The sequence below is a fragment of the Dama dama genome, chromosome 18, assembly GCF_033118175.1.
Source record: "Dama dama isolate Ldn47 chromosome 18, ASM3311817v1, whole genome shotgun sequence".
In the NCBI taxonomy this organism is placed as follows: Eukaryota; Metazoa; Chordata; class Mammalia; order Artiodactyla; family Cervidae; genus Dama; species Dama dama.
In genome coordinates this window covers 19,857,686-19,875,893 of record NC_083698.1, presented here as the reverse complement: position 1 = coordinate 19,875,893, position 18,208 = coordinate 19,857,686, and the positions used below count along the sequence as shown (strand labels likewise).

Here is an 18,208-nt window from a genome sequence, read left to right as displayed (position 1 = left end):
ATCATGGCACCAGGTCCCATCACTTCATGGCAAATATGAGGGGAAAAATTAGAAGCAGTGACAGATTTTCGTTTCTTGGGGTCCAAAACACTGCATACGATGACTGCAACCATGAAGTTAAATGACATTTGCTTCTGGAAGGAAAGTTATGACAAAACTAGACAGCATATAAAAAAAAGAACAAAAGCAGAACCGGAAGCAGCCTGCAGATCTCTTCCCTTCTGTGGCCATAGCTGAAGCACCGGCGGCCAAAATGAAGTTCAATCCCTCTGTGACTTCTGACCGAAGCAAGAATCGAAAAAGGCATTTCAATGCGCCTTCCCACATTTGCTGGAAAATTATGTCTTCTCCTCTTTCTAAAGAGCTAAGACAGGTACAACGTTCGATCCACGCCCACCCAAAAGGATGATGAAGTTCAGGTTGTACGAGGGTTCTACAAAGGGCAGCAAATTGGCAAAGTGGTCCCGGTTTACAGGAAGAAATACGGCATCTACACTGGACGAGTGCAGCGGGAGAAGGCTAATGGAGCAACTGTCCATGTGGGCATTCACCCCAGCAAGGTGGTTATCACCAGACTAAAACTGGACAAAGACTGCAAAAAGATCCTCGAATGTAAAGCCAAATCTCGCCAAGTAGGAAAGGAAAAGGGCAAATATAAGGAAGGAACAATTGAGAAGATGCAGGAATAAAGTCATCTTGTCTATAGCTTTCATTAAAAACTGTTAAAATGAAAAAATAAAAAAAACAAAAGCATCACTTTGCTGACCAACGTTCGTATAGTCAAAGCTATATTTTTCCAGTAGTCATGTGTGGATGTGAGTGTTAGACAATAAAGAAGGCTGAGCACTGAAGAACTCATGCTTTCAAATTGTGGTGCTAGAGAATTCTCTTGAGTGTCCCTAGAACAGCAAGGAGATCAAACCAGTCAATCCTAAAAGAAATCAATCCTGATTATACATTGGAAGGACTGATGCTGAAGCTGAAGCTCCAACACTTTGGCCACCTAATCTGAAGAACTGACTCATTGGAAAAGACCTGAATGCTGGAAAGATTGAAGGCTAAAGGAGAAAAGGGCGACAGAGAATAAGATGATTAGACAGCATCATCAATGGCCATGAACTTAAGCAAACTCTGGGAGGAAGTGGATAAAAGGAAAGCCTATCATGTTGCAGTCCATGGGATCACTAAGAGTTGGACACAACTTCCTGACTGAACAACCACAACAAAACTATAATAAATAGCTAAGGGTTAAACACAAAAATGTAAAATATGACATTGGAAACAAAATGTAGAGGAGGAGAGTAAAAAATATAGATCTATTAGAATGTGTTTTAATTTAAATGACTACCAGTTTAAAACAAGTAAATATACTTTTAGGTCAATATGTACAAACTCCATGGTAACCATAAATAAAAAACCAGCAACAGATGCACAAAAAAGAAAGGAACACAAATATACAACAACTGAAAAAAAATCTAAACACAAGAAAGAAAAAGAAATTAACAGAGAATTTTAAAAACAACCAGAAAACAAGTAATAAAATCATGATAAGTACATACTTATCAATGTACTTCATGTATTGTCAGTAGACTGACACTCTGACTGAAAGATACAGAGTAGCTGACTATATTAAAAAAATAAGAGCTTTCAATTTGCTGCCTCCAAGAGACTTGTGTCAGAGCTAAAGACACACAGACTGAAAGTGAGAGGAGGGAAAAAGATATCTCATGTCAACAGCAATAAAAAGATAGTGGAGCAATACTCACAAAATACTCAGACAAAATAAATTTTAAAGCAAAGACTATAATAGAACAAAAAGAAATACATTATATAATGATAAAGGGATCAATAAAGAAGAGGATATTATAGTCATAACAAATATATACTCAATATCAGTTCAGTCAATTCAGTTTCTCAGTCGTATCCGACTCTGCAACCCCATGAACCACAGCATGCCAGGCCTCCCTGTCCATCACCAACTCCTGGAGTTTACCCAAACTCATGTCCATTGAGTCAGTGATGCCATCCAACCGTCTCATCCTCTGTCGTCCCCTTCGCCTCCTGCCTTCAATCTTTCCCAGCATCAGGGTCTTTTAAATGAGTCAGCTCTTTGCATCAGGTGGCCAAAGTATTGGAGATTCAGCTTCAGCATCAGTCCTTGCAATGAACACCCAGGACTGATCTCCTTTAGGATGGACTGGTTGGATCCCCTTGCAGTCCAAGGGACTCTCAAGAGTCTTCTCAAACACCACAGTTCAAAAGCATCAATTCTTCGGCACTCAGCTTTCTTTATAGTCCAACTCTCACATCCATACATGACCAGTGGAAAAACCATAGCCTTGACTAGATGGACCTTTGTTGGCAAAGTAATGTCTCTGCTTTTTAATATGCTGTCTAGGTTGGTCATAACTTTCATTCCAAGGAGTAAGCATCTTTTAATTTCATGGCTGCAATCACCATCTGCAGTGATTTTGGAGCCCAAAAAAATAGTCTGACACTGTTTCCACTGTTTCCCCATCTATTTGCCATGAAGTGACAGGACCGGATGCCATGATCTTAGTTTTCTGAATGTTGTGCTTTAAACCAACATTTTCACTCTCCTCTTTCACTTTGATCAAGAAGCTCTTTAGTTCTTCTTCCCTTTCTGCCATAAGGGTGGTTCATCTGCCTAGCTGAGGTTATTGATATTTCTCCCTGAAATCTTGACTCCAGCTTGTGCTTCTTCTAGCCCAGCATTTCTCATGATGTACTCTGCATATAAGTTAAATAAGCAGGGTGACAATATACAGCCTTGACATACTCCTTTTCCTATTTGGAACCAGTCTATTGTTCCATGTCCAATTCTAACTGTTGCTTCCTGACCCACATACACGTTTCTCAAGAGGCAGGTCAGGTGGTCTGGTATTATATAGGAGCACCTAAATATATAAATGGCACTGCATTCCAGTACTCTTGCCTGGAAAATTTCATGGACAAAGGTGCCTGATGGGGTTAGTCCAAAGAGTTGGACACTACTTTGTGACTAAACAACAATAACAAATATCTAAATCAAATACTAGCAAACATAAAAGGAGAAACTGACAATCATAGAATAATAGTAAGGGACTCTAATATCCCACTAATAACAAGGGTCAGATCATCCAGACAGAAAATCATTAAGGCAATGGTGGTCTTAAATGACGAATCAGACCATTGGACCCAATAGATATCTACAGGCCATTTTATCCAAAAACAGAAAAATACACATTTTTTTTTTAAGTGCACTCAAATATTATCAAAGATAGATCACATACTAAGCCACAAAATAGGTCTCAACAAATTTAAGAGGATAGAAATTATCTCAAGCATTTTTTCAAGCCACAATGGTATGAAACTAGAAATCATTTACATAAAATTGCAGAAAGAAAAACAGGAAAAGAACAAACACATAAATACTAAATAACAAGCTATTAAAAAACCAATGGGCCAATGAAGAGAATTCACCAAATACCTCAAGACTGATGAAAAAGAAAGCACTCCAAAATCAATAGGATACAGCAAGCAAAAGCAGCTGTAAGAGGGAAGTTTATAGTGATACAGGCCTTTCTCAAGAAACAAGAAAAACCTCAAATAAACAACCTCACCTACCACCTAAAGGAAGGAGAAAAAGAACAACAAAGTCCAAAGTCAGCAGAAAGTGAGGAAATGAAGATCAGAGAGGAAATAAATAAAATAGAGACCAAAAAATAACAGAGAAGATCAATTAAAAGAGCTGGTTTTTTTGAAAAGTTAAAAAAGAAAAATAGATAAACCTTTAGCCGGGCTTGCCAAGAAGAAAAGAGAAAGGACCCAAATAAACACAATAAAAAACAAAAAAAGAAACATACAAAATGATACCACAGAGATACAAAAAATCATAAGAATACTATGAACAGTTACATGCTAACAAATTGAATAATCCAAAGAAACTGACAAATTTTCTAGAAACATGCAACTTTTCAAGACTAAGAAGAAACAGACAAATTTGAACAAATTATCACTAGTAATTAAATTGAATTTGTAATTTAAATCACCCAGTAAACAAAAGTTTGGTACTGGACAGCTTCACAGAAGAATTCAACAAAATGTATGAAGAATTAATACCTGTGCTTTTCAAAGTATTCCAAAAAGTTCAAGAGGACAAAACACTCCCAGATTCAGGGTAAGGCCATCATTACTGTGATACCAAAACCACACAAGGACACTACCAATAAAGAAAATTACAAGTCAATATCTTTGATTGATATAGATACAAAAATCCTCAACAAAATAATAGTGAACTGATTTAGTAATATATAAAAAGGACCATACACCATAAGTTGGATTTACCCTAAGGCCACAAGGATGATTCAATATCACAAATTAATGTGATACACCATGTTAATAAAAAAGAAAAACTACATGATCATCTCCATAGATGCAGAAAAAGCATTTCACAAAATTTAATAATCATTCATGATAAAAAAAAAAACTCTCAAAGTGGGTATAGAGGGAACATAGCTCAACATAAGAAAAGCTATTTATGACAAACTCACAGCTAATACCACACACAATGGTGAAAGGCTAAAGACCTTTCCTCTAAACTCAAGAACAAGACAAGGATGCCCTCTCACCACTAATATTTAAAAAAGTATTTGAAATCCTAGACACAGCACTCAGACAAGAAAAAGAACTAAAGGGCATCCCAATTGAAAAGGAAGAAGTAAAACAGTTAAGTATTTGGAGATGACATGATACTTTATATTGAAAACCCTAAAATCACCAAAATTCTATTAGAACTAATAAATGAATTATAGTGAAGTTGCAAGATAGAAGATTAATATACAGAAATCTGTTGTGTTTCAATACATGAAAAAATGAACAATAATGAAGAGAAAGTTTTTTAAATCCCTTTTGAAATTGCATCAAAATGAATAAAATTCCTAGGAATAAACTTAACCAAGCAGGTCAAGGCTTATACTCTGAAAATTATAATACACTAATAAAAGAAACTGAGGTGATACAAAGAAATGGAAAGATATCCTATGCTCTTAGATTGGAAGAATTAATATCATTAAAATGGCTATACTACCTAAAGCCATCTAATTCAATTTAATGCAATCTCTATCAAAATATCCATGACATTTTTCATGGGACTGGAACAAATAGTCCTAAAATTCATATGGAACCACAGAAGACACCAAATTACCAAAGTAGTCTTGAAAACAAAGAATAAAGCTGGAAATAGGAGACTTCAAACTATATTATAAAGCTACAGTAATGAAAACATCATGGTACTGGCATAAAAATTGACACATGGGTCAATGGAACAAAGCAAATCCAAGAAGTAAATCCATACACTTACATTCAATTAAACTATGACAAAGGAGGCAAGGATAGATAATGGAGAAAAGACAGTCTTTTTAACAAGTGATGCTGGGAAAACTGTAAAACAATGAGATTAGCACATTTGCTCACATCATACTCAAAATAAACTCAAAATGAATCAAAGACCTAAATATAAGACCAGAAATCATAAAATTTCTGGAAGAGAATATAGGCAGAACACTCTCTGAGATGTATCACAGCATTATGTTTATGAATCTGTCTCCTCAGGCAAAAGAAATGAAAGCAAAAACAAACAAATGGGATCTAACTAAGCTTATAAAGTTTTTGCACAGCAAAGGAAACAAGAAATAAAAAGACAACCTATAGAAGAGCAGAAAATTTTTGCAACTGACATGACCTAAAAAGGGTTAATATCCAAAATATATAAATTGCTCCTACAATCAAAAATGGGCAGAAGATCATAATATACATTTATTTCAAAATATATACAAATGGATAATACCACACAGAAAGATGCTCAATGTTGCTAATTATTAGAGAAGTGAAAAACAAAACCAGAATCACCTCATACCTGTCAGAATGGCTATCATCAAGAGTCCACAAATAAAAGTTGGCAAAGCTACAGAGAAAAGGGAACCCTTGTATACTGTTGAAGGGAATGTAAACTGGTTCAGCCACTATGGAAAAGAGTATGAGGCTCCTCATAAAAACTGAAAAATAGAACTATTAGCGATTTCATTCCTGGGTATATATTCAGGGAAAAAAAACATGAAAACACTCATTTTGAAAAAGATATGTGCACTCCAATATTTGTAGCAACAATAAAGAGTCCCTCAACAGAGAGATGGTTAAAGAAGCTGGGATATACACACATACACAGGTTCAGGCACAGAAGAATATTACTTGGTCATAAAAATGGAAATTCTGCCATTTGTAGCAATATGGATGGACCTAGAGAATATTATGCATAGTGAAATTAGACAGAAAGATGAATACTTACATTTCATTACATGTGGAATCTAAAAGATAAAACAAATGTATAGCGCCAACCAAAATAGACTCACAGATATACACAAACTAGTAGTTAGCAGTGGGGAGAGAATATGGTGGAGAGTCCAGACAGGAGCATAGAATTAAGAGATACAAACTACAATATAAAATTGTATAAAATAGATTGCATACAATTGTATAAAATAGATTGCCAACAAGTATATATTGTACAGCACAGGAAATTATAGCCATTATTTTCTAAGAACTTAACGGAGTATAGTTTTAAAAGTAGTGAATCACTAGGTTGTACATCTAAAACTAATATTGCAAATCAACTATATTTCATTTACAAAATAAAATTTAATTTTAAAAAAGAGTGTAGACATTATTCCCAAATATTGCTGTTGCTTAGTCACTAAGTCATGTTTGACTCTTTGTGACCCCATGAACTGTAGCCCACCAGGATCCTCTGTCCATAGGATGTTCCACGCAAGAATACTGGAGTGGGTTGCCATTTCCTTCTCCTGCCATTTCCTTCTCCTTCTTCCTGACCCAGGGATCTAACGTGTGTCTCTTGATTGCAGGTGGATTCTTTACCACTGAGCCACCTGGGAACCCCACTCCCAAATATGTAGCAGACTTATTATTCAACTGTGGAAAAAAAATCACTTTCCTTCAGTCTTACTATAAGCATGGGTTGACCTACCTATATTCCTAATAAAAAATTTAGGAAAATTTTTCCTAAAATAAAATTTTATTCCTAAAACAAAATTTTATTCCTAAAATAAAATGTTATTCCTAATAAAATAAAATTTGGAATTCCTAATTCCAAAGAGAAAAATTATCTTTAAATAGTATATTTTATTCCCAATGACTTAATCTGGGGGTACTGAATCTAGATCTTAAAAGCAATTTATAAAAAAAATATATATATATATATAAATATTTTTAAAAAGCAATTTATAGAGTCTTCAAAAAGAAAGGAATAGAAGCAAGTAATCAGACCTTGATTTAATTAGCATTCTAGACTTAGTTTTGAAGCCCAGCAATAAATTCAGGGGGAAAAAAAATCATAAAAATAATACTCAAACAGAAGTATCTCAAATTTTCTATTAACTATTTCATGGAGTTTTCAATTTTATCAGAATTTACTCTATCTCAGTGGTTAAAGTTTCTTTTGATTTGTAAGTCAGATACAATGCTTCTTATACTAACATTTTGGACAGAATTTAAAATAATAGCCATACAGAAAAAGGAATGAACTTGACTCAGTTGCAGTGAGGTGGATGAACCTAGAGCCTGTTACACAGAGTGAAACAAATCAAAAAGAGAAAAACAAATATTGTATGTTAATGCATTTATATGTAACCTAGAAAAATGGTACTAATGAACCTATTTGCGGGGCAAGAATAGAGAGACGTACAGAATTGACTTCTGGACACAGCCGGGGAAGGAGAGGGTGAGACAAACTTGAGAGAGTAGTGCTGACATATTTACATTACCATGTGCAAAGAGACAGCGAGTGGGACCCCAGCATACGGCCCAGGGAGCTCAGTTTGGTGTTCTCTGATGACTGAGGGTGGTGGGATTGAGTGGGGCTCGGGGTGGGAGGGAGGTTCAAGAGGGAGGAGATATATGTATACTTATAACTGATTCACATCACTGTACAGTAGTAACCAACACTTACAACAATGCTGTTTACAACAACATTGTAAACCAATTAGCCTCCAATTCAAAAAAAATTAAAAAATAAATAATAGCCATATAGCTTATAATAACTTGTATTAAACTCTTCTAGCTGTTTCCAAAATGCCTATTGATATTCTGGTAAGCTCAGTAGAAACATGGGTATTTACCAATCAAAAAATGGGCCAAAGAACTAGACAGACATGTCTCCAAAGAAGACATACAGATGGCTAACAAACACGTGAAAAGATGCTCAACATCACTCATTATCAGAGAAATGCAAATCAAAACCACAATGAGGTACCATCTCAGGCTGGTCAGAATGGCTGCTATCCAAAAGTCTACAAACAATAAATGCTGGAGAGGGTGTGGAGGAAAGGGAACCCTCTTACACTGTTGGTGGGAATGCAAACTAGTACAGCCACTATGGAGAACAGTGTGGAGATTCCTTAAAAAAACTGGAAATAGAACTGCCAGATGACCCAGCAATCCCACTGCTGGGCATACACACTGAGAAAGCCAGAATTGAAAGAGACACGTGTAATCCAATATTCATCACAGCACTGTTTACAATAACTGGTACAGAGAAGCAACCTAGATGTCCATTGGCAGATGAATGGATAAGAAAGCTGTGGTACATATAGACAACGGAATATTACTTAGCTATTAAAAAGAAGGCATTTGAGTCAGTTCTAATGAGGTGGATGAAACTGGAGCCCATTATACACAGTGAAGTAAATCAGAAAGAAAAACACCAATACAGTATATTAATGCATATATATGGAATTTAGAAAGATGGTAATGATGACCCTATATGTGAGACAAAAAAAGAGACACAGATGTATAGAACAGACTTTTGGACTCTGTGGGAGAAGGCAAGGGTGGGATGATTTGAGAGAACAGCATTGAAACATGTATATTACCATATGTGAAACAGATGACCAGTCCAAGTTCGATGTAAGAAACAGGGCACTCAAAGCCAGTGCACTGGGACAACCCAGAGGGATGGGGTGGGGAGGGAGGTGGGATGAGGGGGACACATGCACACCCGCGGCTGATCCATGTCAATGTATGGCAAAAACCACCACAATATTGTAAAGTAATTAGCCTCCAGTTAAAATTAATTAATTTTTTTAAAACCTGCAAAAAAAAAAAAAAAATGGATATGTGAATAAACACAAGTTCCAAGAAGAGCTCTATGTAAGTAAAAAATTCTAATGGAGAGATGATGTTCATTGCAGTGTTATATAACTGCAAAATCCTAAAAACCAAATTTTGCAGCCATGAAATTAAAAGACACTTACTCCCTGGAAGGAAAGTTATGACCAACCTAGAAAGCATATTAAAAAGCAGAGACATTACTTTGTCAACAAAGGTCCATCTAGTCAAGGCTATGGTTTTTACAGTAGTCATGTATAGATGTGAGAGTTGGACTATAAAGAAAGCTGAGTGTTTCGAAGAATTGATGCGTTTGAACTGTGGTGTTGGAGAAGACTCTTGAGAGACTTAAGGGACTCTTGAGAGTCCCCTGGGCTGCAAGGAGATCCAACCAGTCCATCCTAAAGGAGATAAGTCCTGGGTGTTCACTGGAAGGACTGATGCTGAAGCTGAAACTCCAATACTTCGGCCACCTGATGCGAAGAGCTGACTCATTTGAAAAGACCCTGATGCTGGGAAAGATTGAGGGCAGGAGGAGAAGGGGACGACAGAGGGTGAGATGGTTGGATGGCATCACCGACTCAATGGACATGGGTTTGGGGAACTTCAGGAGTTGTTGATGGACAGGGAGGCCTGGCGTGCTGTGGTTCATGGGGTCGCAAGGAGTCGAACACGACTGAGTGACTGAACTGAACTGAACTGAAAGAACCGAATGCCCAAAGATAGAGCAAAGGTAAGTACATACTGGGAATATTCATGCAATTCCCTAGTATAGTGAAAATGAATGAACTACAGTTTTTCATCTCACATAAAAGAATCTTTATAATGTTTTAAAAAAGCAAGCACCAAAGAATACATATTACTACTCTAGGTAAATTTCAAAAATTGCATATCTGGAAAACACTGACATGAAATTATCAAGAAAGTAAGAGGATGATTAATTTCTGGAGCATGATGGTAAGGTGGAAAGATAGAAGACAGATACATTGGAGACTTCAAAATTCCCTTAAACAGGTTTCTGGGTTAGTACTATTCTACACTCTTCATGTATATCTTCTGTTTTATATGCATGCAATATTTAATTTCAAAAAATATAAGTTCTAATAAGATTCCATATGTGTGCAAAACAAGGCAGTTTAAATGGATTATTTCTAAAATAACTAAATATATAATTTAGTTATTAGGCAGTATAATTAAATTTAGGGAGTATAATTAAATAAACATTTGGAAAGAAAATTTAGAAATTTATCTTAAATAACAAACCAAATATATTATACTTCAGCTAGAGTAAAAATTTGAAAACCATTTTAGAGGGGTAATTTACAGAAATTTATAGAATGTTTATAGTGTCTAGAAACAAATGATTAATTTGTCAGCAGGAGAAGAAATTGCTTAAAGACATCACTGACAGTTTAAAATGTTAATGTTTTAAATTTCTATACTGTTATAAAAATAAATATATTAAGAAAATATTTTAACAAGATAAGCATAATGGCAAGTTCAGGGTTCCTTAATTTAAAATAATTTTTAAACATTCTATGAAACGAGTGGAGAATCTTATAGGAACATATATAAGTATTTAGGAGAAATTTAAAAGTTTGTTTCTTTTTTGAATTTACTTCTTCTGGGTTTTAACTTTCCAAGTCTATTTGTTTTCCAATAGAATTAAAATTAAAGAGCAAATAGAATTATAATTTCTTTATTATCTCATTTACACAGCTTCAGATTTCATCCACCCATTAAGAAGAAAAGTCAGTAAATACCACTGGTTCTTGCCACTAATCCAAAGAAAAAGCAGACCTATCATTTTGCATAATATCATGCTTACTTCTATTCCATTTATCTTGGCAGCAGAAAATATCCTTGTAAAGGGGATTAACCACAAAGATCACTTAAAGTCCATGACACATGCTGAAAACTCTTTCCATAGTTGTCATTAAATTGGATTAACAACAACATCAAAAAGAAATCACATTGGTGTTTTTCTTCATTATATCATAGATTGTTGTTGTTTAGTCACGGAGTTCAGACAGACACTTTTGCAACAACATGGACTATAGTGGGCCAGGCATCTCTGTTAATGGGATTTTCCAGGCAAGAATACTAGAGTGGGTTGCCATTTCCTTCTCTAAGGGGACCTTTCCGACTCAGGGATTGAACTCATGTCTCCTGCTTGGTAGCGGGGTTCTTTATGACTGAACCACTTTATCTTAGTGTAAAAACATTACTCTGTCCTTGAGAGGCAAAGTTAAATTATTATGATTATACAGAATGAACCTCCAATTTATATCTCAGAATTCTGAACTCCCCAGGAAAAAAATCAGCTGTAGGTTAAAAGGAAAAAAAAAGGTTACAAAACACTTTTTCATGAAACTTTAAAATTGAAATGCAAATTGAAGTTAATTATAAATAAACATATTGTTTCTCTAAGATTACTAATAGGGGTGTTGACAATATATAAAAATGTATCTTTGCAATTTATATTAATTCATGTTTCATCAATCTATGTATAGAACACACTGGAATACTAAATATTTTATAGATTAATTTGATTTTAATGCCATACCAACATTTCTTTGAATGTAGTATACCAAGCTATTAAACTATTCCTAATAACACTGTCACATTTGTCCTACTTGAGTAGTTGGGAGAGAAGAGCTAATATGCAACTTATCTAAATCATCCAGGGAAGTATTATTAGCATCAATTTTGACATTCAATGAGGTCTCACATTTACCTACAAATGAAGGAGATTCTAAGGGGAAAAACTTCCCCTTCATTTTTATATCTCTCTTATTGCCAAACATATGTTATTATTTTATTCTCCATGCTTTATAAGTGAACTACTGCTGTACAAGAATTTATTATGGTTGGGGTGGGTGGAAGGTAGAGGAAATAGGCTGAAGGATTGGGGTGGGATAATGAAGTTCATGATGACAAAGGATATAGTTAAGGATTGGGAGGTGAGTTGTAGAATATTCAAGGGGAAATAAAGTTTGAATTTTGACATTTCAGATCATTTATTTTTGACCATAATATACTGATAATATTTATATGTAATATATGTTAATGACATCTACTGATAACAAATTAAAATCAATTTATTAATTATTTTCACCCATTAACCAAAGATAGTCAAGAAGTTAGCATGAGATATGCTAGAAACTCAATACACATTAGCAAATATATGTTAATGGGCAAGCAAAACCTGGTGACAGAAAATCCATGTACAGATTAGTTTTTGAAACACCTACAGGAAAGGAAGTCATCAGCATGAAGAAAATCTTTCCTTAGAAGGCAAAGCACACGATTACCCAGCTTCAATAAGAGGAGAAAGTATTACACAGAAGTGGAGACGCACATGAAAGGGATTTTAGGATATTGAAAAGAGTTTACAACAGTGAAAAGGAGTTTATCAGAACAGACTATGGTAGGAGGAGATGAGCATGCCAAGACTAAGATTCCAGCGCAGGGATACAGAAGTGAGGATTTGGGTACACATATTGATGTGGCAGGTTGAGTTTCAAAAAGAGAAACATCCTACAGAATCATAAAATGGGAACCAGTCTAAATAGCATGGGTAAGCTGAAATACGGATAGTAAGGCTAGAACTCCTTAAAAACATCTCCAGCCCATGTTAAGATTAATACTAGAAACAATAGTGAGTATGTAGACATTCAGGATCAAGTATACTCAGGTACTGTGAAGAAGATGCGGAAAAGCTCACTGGATACAGCTTAATAAAAACTAAAGGTAGATCTTAAAAATCAAGTAGATCTATATCATCTCTCCTAACATGAAAAGTTCATCCATTTGTCTGCTCCACACCTTGTTCTGTGAATAATCAAGAGTTTCTCCTGTGATAAATCATAGTGGAAAAGAATCCAAAAAAGAATATGTATATATGTATAAGTGAATCACTTTGCTGTGTGGCAGAAATTAACACAACATTGTAAATCAACTATAGTTCAACTGAAAAAAAAAAAAAAAAAGAAGTAGAGTTTAACATACCAGTGGGGGAGGCAGAAGAAAACCAACAGAGATTGGAATGTGATGAACGCTTTCTTAAAAGAGTAAGTGCGTGTAGGAGGGGTACCCACCCTTGGGAGAGAATGTTTCTCTGAGGCGGTAACCTTAATACTGCTGGTAAACAGTCATCAGATACGGAAACAAGTTAGATAAGGCAAGTTTAGCTACAGTAAAAATACCTGAAAGTATAGCAAAATTATGGAGGTAAAATGGAGTGTTGAATAAGAAGCTTCTTTTTTAAATATTATTTACGACTTTGAGTTCAAATCCTCCTTCCACCAACATCATGCACAGCAAAAACAACTAATTTTATGATCTTAGAGGTGTCATTTTGTTCATTTTTGTCCAGGTTTTCTTATTGGTAAAATGGACAAAACATCTACCATACACATCTAAAAGATTTTCTTAAGGCTCAAGGTCAAAAATATGTAAAACACCATAAAACATGCAAGCTATTTTTATAAGGCTGCCTGTTATTGAGATATAGATCTACACAAAATTCCAGAATAGTTCAACATGCCTTTCATTTCAACCTCCCCACACAGAGAGTGGGAGAAGGGGGACTTTAAGGCAACCTCTTTCTGGGATGGTCCAAACAAGGGCATACATGTCTTAGAACTATCCAAATGACAGCTATTTCCAAGTTTAAAGATGGAGAATACCTCTGCACTCATACGCTTTATGATTCATATCCCAAGTTGAAGTCTCTTTTCAAGGTTTAGGTTAACTGTTGCTTGGACAAGAGTAACATGGCAAAACCAACAGATCCGGATGAAGAAATCAAAACAAGCTGTTGTTTACATAACTAACATCAAGTCTGCCTTGAAATTTATATAGGGCTTAATTACTTGCCAAGCATTTTTTCCTACATTAACTCACTTAGCCCTTCATCCAGTGTTTAAAGTATGGAAGACAGGTGTCTTTATTCACACTTAAAGAGTGACTAATACAGAATCTCCCCAAGTGACTTACACAGGTCAGACTGTGGTGAAGACTCTCTCTCTATATATATAGGCTGCTCGGGGTCTTCATTGGCATGGGCTTTTCTCCAGTTGTGGTGAGCAGGGGCTACTCTAGCTGCGGCTCATGGGCTTCCCATTGTGGTGGCAGCTCGGCGCAGAGCACAGGCTTCAGGGCAAACACACTCAGTAGTTTCAGCATGTGGGCTCAGTAGATGCCACTGCTGGCCTCTAGAGCGCACACTCAATAACTGTGGCGCACAGATTTAGTTGCTCTGTAGCATGTGGGATCTTCCTGGATCAGGGATCGAACCCATGTCTCCGGCATTGGCAGGCAGATTCTTTACCCCCGAGCTACCAGGGAAGCCCTACAACTATTTTTTGCAATTAAAAGTTCAGGGGTTGTTTTTTCCTACTGTGGCCAACATTCTGTCTAAATATTACTTAAATTATAAAAGAAGCAATGTACAGAGTTAAAATGCCATTTTCCTTTTAAAGTTCACTTAACTTTCTGCTTTCCTTTATTGGACAAGTAATTAATTCCAAAAGAGTTAAAGTGGATTAAAAAAATGCTTTTTTTTTTTGCAAATACCACTTCATATTTGTAAATAAACAGTGATCACTGTGTCATTCTTAGAGCTAACTTTTAAGAGAAGAATGTTTGTCTTATGCTTAACCAAATTCTATGTAGTCCATAGGAGTAGAAAAAGAGATGGATTTGGATCTTGGCCAATAATTTGTACTGTATTATAAAAGCCCAAGAGACGAAAAGACCAAACATTGATTTAAATGTCATAGATCCCAAGTGGATAAGAATTTGCATCCCAGTTGACACCTTTATAACCATATTTTCTGAAATACTTAAGTACCTTGGGAAGCAGAAATACTCTAACAGCTTGGAAAACTTTTATCTGCATCTTTATGTCTCATAGAATACCCCTGCAGGGGAAAAAAAAAGAAAGGACAACTAAGTATCTCTTGAGATGTCAAAATTTTGGCTTTTATGCAAGTAGATGACTCTCATTTTAGATTGCTCTTAAAAGAATCCACAAGCAAATAATTCCCAGAGTTAGACAAAGATATTTAAACCCAGTTCAGATAGGATGAACTGTACAGACTTGTTGAGGTCCTGGCTGAGTTTGCACGTGTCCTTCATTAAGTTTATGGATCAGCCTGAAGGGGAGTCAGTTCTGCTTGTGCAATTTAGTATGTTTCTACCTTTCTGTTTGACAAAAGGTTGTTTGTTGTTTAACTCTACCTGTTCGTGCAAGTCAAGGACAGATATAATTTCAAACTCATAAAGAAAAAATGAAATTGCGATATCCAAATGTAGAACTTGGTTTGTCATCTTATGTTTTCATCTAACTTTGAGACATCCTCTTATTCACCAAGGACTATAGAGTAAAAATAAAAATATGTGTGTTTCTAGAAAGCATCAGTGTATTCAAAATTAAACATAGAATTACTATATTATCCAGCAACTCCACTTTTATGTGTATACTCAAAAACGTGAAAGCAGAGATTCTAACAGGTGTTTATATACCAGTTTCATAGCAGTATTATTCATAATAGCTGGAAGGTGGGAAACAACACAAATGTGCCATGACTGAATGAATAAAGAAAATATGGCATAGAAATAGTGAAATATCATCCAGCCTTAAAAAGGAAGGTTATTCTGAAACATGCTACAACACAGATGAACCTTGAAGTCATTGTTAGGGGAAGCACACTGACTGAAACCGCCCACCCTGGCCAGGCCCTTTAGTAACCATCCACATGAGTTGTTTTATGACAGGAGATCCTGGTAAGGAATCCAGAACTAATAATCTACCACCAACCGGAAGAGTCCAGGAAAGGTCAGAAGGAGACACCGCGTGTCCGTCTACTTCCCAGAATCCCTCTCGCTAGCATCCATCTTGGCTGAGAGATGCGTGGGCCACCAGGAAAGACTGTGAATTAGAGTGATTGACCAAAGACCACCCGGAAACTAATCCCATCACCATAAAACCCAAGACTGCGAGCCACGCGGCAGAGCAGTTCTCCTGGGTTCCCTCACCTACTGCTCTCCACCCGGGTGCCCTTTCCCAATAAAGCCTCTTGCTTTGTCAGCACATGTGTCTCCTCGGACAATTCATTTCCGAGTGTTAGACAGGAGCCCAGTTTCGGGCCCTGGAAGGGGTCCCCCTTCCTGCAACAATTCTATTAAGTGAAATAACCCAGTGGAAAAGGACAGATATTGTATACAGATATTGGTACATTCCCTAGTCATATTTATGTTGTGTTCTTTTTCAACTTTTCAAAATACTATGAATTAATATTGTCTATTAAAGAAACCTTAGCAATACAAGTAGAAAAAGAAATCACCTCACTCCTACCACTCATACCCAGGCACGCTGACATTTTGAACTTTTCCTTCCAGACTTTTTCTAAACAGGTCTTTCTTTGCTTATCACAACATAAGTACCTTTTTCATCATGTAATTTTCATGTCTTAAGCACTCTTTTCCTATTTTCCATATATATGAGTTCATTTCCTCATTCATTTATTGCAATCAGAAATATGGATTAGGTGTGCAATACAGGCTGGTACTCTACCAGATGCTGGAAAACACCGTTTTTATGCACACAGGGAACAAGCCTGTGGGTGGTAGAGATGTGTGCACTGGAACTTACCATCCAGTTTGTTAAGCGTCAGAGGAAGAAAATTACAGGACATTATGGGGACACACAGGCAGAGTTAGAGACTTCCTGGTAAGAGGACAGCAAGTGTAAAGCACCAGAGACAAGACAGCACATGATTTTAGAAAATTGGAAATAAATTCAGCATGACTAGGTCTTAGAGGTTAACTGGGGAGACTTCAACAACAGAAGGATCTTCCCTGTAGCTCAGATGGTAAAGAATCTGCCTGCAATGCAAGAAACCCAGGTTTGATTCCTGGGTCGGGAAGATCCCCTGCAGAAGGGAATAGCAATCCACTCTAGTATTCTTTCCTGGAGAATCCCAAGGACAGAGGAGCCTGGCGTGCCACAGTCCACGGGGTGGCAGAGTCAGACACGACTGAGCAACTAATACCATTACTACATTAGTACAACAACAGAAATGACTGGCAAAATAACCTTACCAGCTCATTTTTATCACTAGTTAGCAGATATTTATTGAGCATCTACCTTATGCACCCGGGATATGTTAATGAACAAAGTACCAGCATGGTTCCTACCCTCACAGATCCCCAGAGGTCATAAATTTGTTGAGTCTTATCACAAGAGAGCAAACACCATTGCTGAACACGCAGCCAATCCAAATCTAATGTAAGGGATGAACAAGTATCTCAATACACATCCCTAGTGACTCAGACAATAAAGAATTTGCCTGCAATGCAGGAGACCCAGGATCAATCTCTGGGTTGGGAAGATCTCCTGGAGAAGGGAATGGCTACCCACCCCAGTATTCTTTCCTGGAGAATTCCATGGACAGAGGAGCCTGGTGGGCTACAGTGCACAGGGTCACAAAGAGTCAGACATGACTGAAAAGCCAATGTATTACTGGCACTTCCCTGGTGGCTCAGATGGTAAAGAAGCTGTCTGCAAAGCAGGAGACCTGGCTTCAATCCCTGGGCTGGGTTGGGAAGATGCCCTGGAGTAGGAAATGGCAACCCATCCCTGTATTCTTGCCTGGGAAATCCCTTGGACAGAGGAACCTGGCAGGCTACAGTTCATGGGGTTGCAAAGAGTTGGACACAACTGAGTAACTAACACACACACACAAGTATCTCAAAGAAAAAGTGGAACACAACTTGAACCTTAAATGGTGAGTCAGGTCTGGCCAGGTAACTGGGAATTAAGGAAAGAGAAGCCAGAAGAAAGAAGTATCTAGAGGCTTCTCAATCATGTCATAAAGCTCAGGTTTCATTGTAAGAGTTTCAGCATTTTAAGGAAACACATTACATCCTCCAGTTTTCATTTGGACAAAAATTGTGATGCAGAGATTGGATTAGAGGTGCAAGAACGGAGACAGAGGAATGGAACATGAGGTGACTGCAC

At 36.6% G+C, this 18,208-nt stretch overlaps 1 pseudogene; it reads left to right on the top strand.

Moving 5' to 3' along the window:
* Window positions 1-253: 253 nt before the first annotated feature.
* On the top strand, window positions 254-710 carry LOC133072762 (large ribosomal subunit protein uL24-like; annotated as a pseudogene).
* The last annotated feature ends 17,498 nt before the right edge of the window (window positions 711-18,208 follow it).